The sequence below is a fragment of the Crocuta crocuta genome, unplaced genomic scaffold (assembly GCF_008692635.1).
Source record: "Crocuta crocuta isolate KB4526 unplaced genomic scaffold, BGI_CrCroc_1.0 scaffold138, whole genome shotgun sequence".
Taxonomy (NCBI): Eukaryota; Metazoa; Chordata; class Mammalia; order Carnivora; family Hyaenidae; genus Crocuta; species Crocuta crocuta.
In genome coordinates this window covers 7,094,613-7,098,131 of record NW_027532585.1, presented here as the reverse complement: position 1 = coordinate 7,098,131, position 3,519 = coordinate 7,094,613, and positions in this window count along the sequence as shown.

The window sequence follows — 3,519 nt, the reverse complement described above, 5'->3', positions numbered from 1 at the left end:
ACATTGCCCCTTCTCAGAGCATTTACCGGCAGCTCTTAGAATTCATTCTACCAAGCAGCCTGTGAGGCAGGTTAGTGGTCATTATCCTCACTTGTACAGATGAGGGAATGAGGCCCAGAGAGATTAAGTGACTTGCCCAAGGTCGCACAGCGAGTTAGTGGCAAAGGCCGGATTAGAACCCCGAGCCCCAGAGCGCCCAGGCCAGAGCCCAGCTCTACTACATCCCTGAGCCATCGGTCTAGAGCATGGGCGAGCCAGCTCTGCGCCCTCAGGAGCCCCGGAGGCCAGGCGAGCGGCTGCAGAGAGCACAGGCAGGCTCATACTCACAAGCAGAAACCTGCAGGATCCTTCTCTGTACCACCAGACAGCAACACCCCTGTGCTGGAACAGACAGAAATAAGGCTCAAGTCGGGAAAGCCAAGGGCCACCAGGGAGGGCTTACAGCTCCACTGCTCGAATGCGCCTTTGAGATTTTGCTTCATTTCCTTTTGTGAACCAAGTCTGCTCTTCAGGGCCAGGACACGGAAGAACGTGTGTTCCTCTTGCCTGGAATTCACTCATTCACCCACTCCCCAGCTATGCCCCAGGCACCTGAGGGCTGGCCCTGTGCCAGGGGCTGAGGCGGGAGGGACCCTGGGAGGGGAAAGACAAGATCTCTGTCTTGAAGGTGTTCAATCCTTCCAACAGAGGCGATAGACATATAAGACAACGTGTTAATTCATCAAATATTTGCTGAGTGGCTACGATGTAGCAGGTGCTGATGAGGCTATACCTCAAGTCGTGCAGGAACACAGAGGGAATCGAGGGAGGCTTCCTGGAAGAGGAAGCATGTGGACTAGGTCCCAAAGGTTGAGGAGAATTTCACTGAGCAGCTAGTCCCTTCCTGGCTAAAGGGACACAGATAAGGAAGGAATCTGAAATTCCTTTGAGTACTTCTTTCATTTTCTTTTCTACCAAGACTGTTTTTAAGTTAGTTAACATATAGTGTAGCATTGGTCTCAGGAGTAGAATTTAGTGATTCATCACTTACATCACTTACCTACAGCACCCATCATCACAGCTCATCACAGCAAGTGCCCTCCTTAATGCCCACCACCCATTTAGCCCATCCCCCCCACCCACCTCCCCTCCAGAGTACTTCTAAACAAACCCTAGCTATCAGTAGAACAGGAATTCTACCTTTAGAAACTCAGTTCTCAGGGATGTTGTTTTCTGTTTGACTTTGAATTGTTGCTTGATCTCTTTAGACCTCAGTTGACCTGTCTGTCAAATGGGAGTGAGGAATCCTGTTTGAGGGGGTGGCTCTAGTCTTCACGAGCAATCTGGAGAAGCGTTCACACAAAAGTCCTTGAGAAACAAATTCCTCCCATGGCCAACGGCATTCTCTTTCCCACTGTCTGCCGCTCTCGGCTCTCGCCAGGAAATTGATTTTATTTATAAGAATCACAACCCTAAACTGACCTTTGTTGGGCGACCCACATTCCCTCCCTCATTTCCCTCTCCTACAGGGACATCCCCCCTCCAAGATTCCTCAGTGACCACAGAGCAACCAGCACTGAAGAGTGCTTAGGAGTCAGACAGACAGACAGACATGGGGACGCTGAGGCCTGGAGAGCTCAGTGACTCCTCCAAGGAAACAGACTGCATGGGTCTCCCCATTCCCAAGCCATCGCTTTCTTCATGGCGCCATGACAGCTCTGCTTCCTGTCTGCGCCTGGGCAGACCTGCCACCCTCCCTCAGCTTGGGGAAAGTCTCCCTTCTCTGAAAGACAGGAGCCTTCAGAGAAACATTTCCCATCATTAAAGGGATTTGCAAGAAAACTGGCACAGCTTCCTTAGCTTTGAAGCCTGTTAGCCCCTCCTGGCCCTTTAATTGTGCTTGGATCCAGCCCAGTTCCCAGAGCTCCTACCCTTTCAGAAGAGGGGAGGGGCCCACAGCAGAATGCCCGCCACCCAGCCTGGCCCTTCAGCACCAAAGGTGATCCCTCGGTATTTCTGTTTCAGACCATTTCATTGCCAAAGCATCAAGGGATCCCACACAAAGAGCTTCAAAGTCACAAGGGCTCAGGGTCAAGTGCAACCATGAGCAAACCCCCACCTTTGGACTGTGCAGCATCACTTTTGAGACTGTTTTGGAGCAGTGTTCCCATCGCCTTTAAAGCCTATAATAGCTTAGGGTGCATTACATTAGATTTCGGGAGGGATCACAGATTTGGCGAAAGCACATCACGTGAGTATGGAGGAGGTACAGTCTTATTCCCTGCGTGCTTTTCATTTTCCAGGTGAAGGTGTGTATATGTAACTAGCGATTTGGCTGCACACCTAAATCCCCTAAAGACCTCAGCTGCAAACCTAGACCAACTGAGTCAGAATATCTTGAGTGGGTCTACATAGCCTCCCCCCGCCTTTTTTTTTTTTAAGGTCTTCTGATGGTTCCTATATGTGGCTAAGGTACAGAACCACTGCTTTAGGTAAAGCTTCAATAGGAAAAACCTGAGCTCCTAAGCATCAAAAACCAAGTCATCCAGATGATTCCTCTGAAAGTGACATGAGTATTATCAATCCGTCCATCTCTCTTAATAGATTTTTCTTGCGCAGACCTTCCCTGACCACAGAACCCAGCTTAAGCTTTCAAGTGTTTTTACTGGCTTGACTCGTCACTGCTCATCTCTACCCTGCAGTACCTTAGAAAAAAGTGCCCTCTCCTGGGAATCAGGTGATCTGACTCAGAAACAAACAAACAAAAACAGAAAAGGAGTGATTACACCTTCAACCAATGACTGTGAGCCAAATTACAGTGAACAGCTCAAGCTGACAGCTTGGATCCAAGTGTGATGCAAATTCAGGAAGCTTCCGCAGGGACGGTTCCAAGTGCAATCCACAGATAGTAGGTCAGTCACATTTGGCCCTAGACACACTCACCAGCTGGAAGAGCAGTAGAAACCAGAATTCTTGACCACATGGTGTGAGTTCAGCCAATGCCCCTCCCCGCCCACAGTGATCCAAGGGTGCCCTTATGAGAGTCAGAAATATGTAAACGTCCAAGTATGGGAGCCTTCTCAACGGGCCCCGGAGATGCTGCCACAGCTTACAGAACCCCAAAGACAGTCATACAAGAAAGAGCAACCCCACCAACACTTTTTATGAGAACTCTTATAAACTCCAGCTCTCTGGGGAGACACCCCTGCACAGTCTTCTCACCACCTCTACCCCTTGCTTTTTGCTGGAGAGAGCCATGGCTAGTTATCTAAACAAAATGGCCTAGATGGGATGGGGGGAAAGTTTGGAAATGTTTCTGCATTAGACAGAGGGTGACGCTCCAACAAGTCTTTAGCTCCAGACCCCCCCTTTACATCCTTCAAAACAGTGGAAGATCAGCTCGAGTCTAACCATGACAGGCTTGTGTTGGAGGATGGGCGACAGGTAACATACACGCTAGGGAACGCAGAAAACAATTTTTCCTACATCAACTGCTTTGTAAGACTGACAAATTAAAGAAAACATTTTGAGAATCTGGAC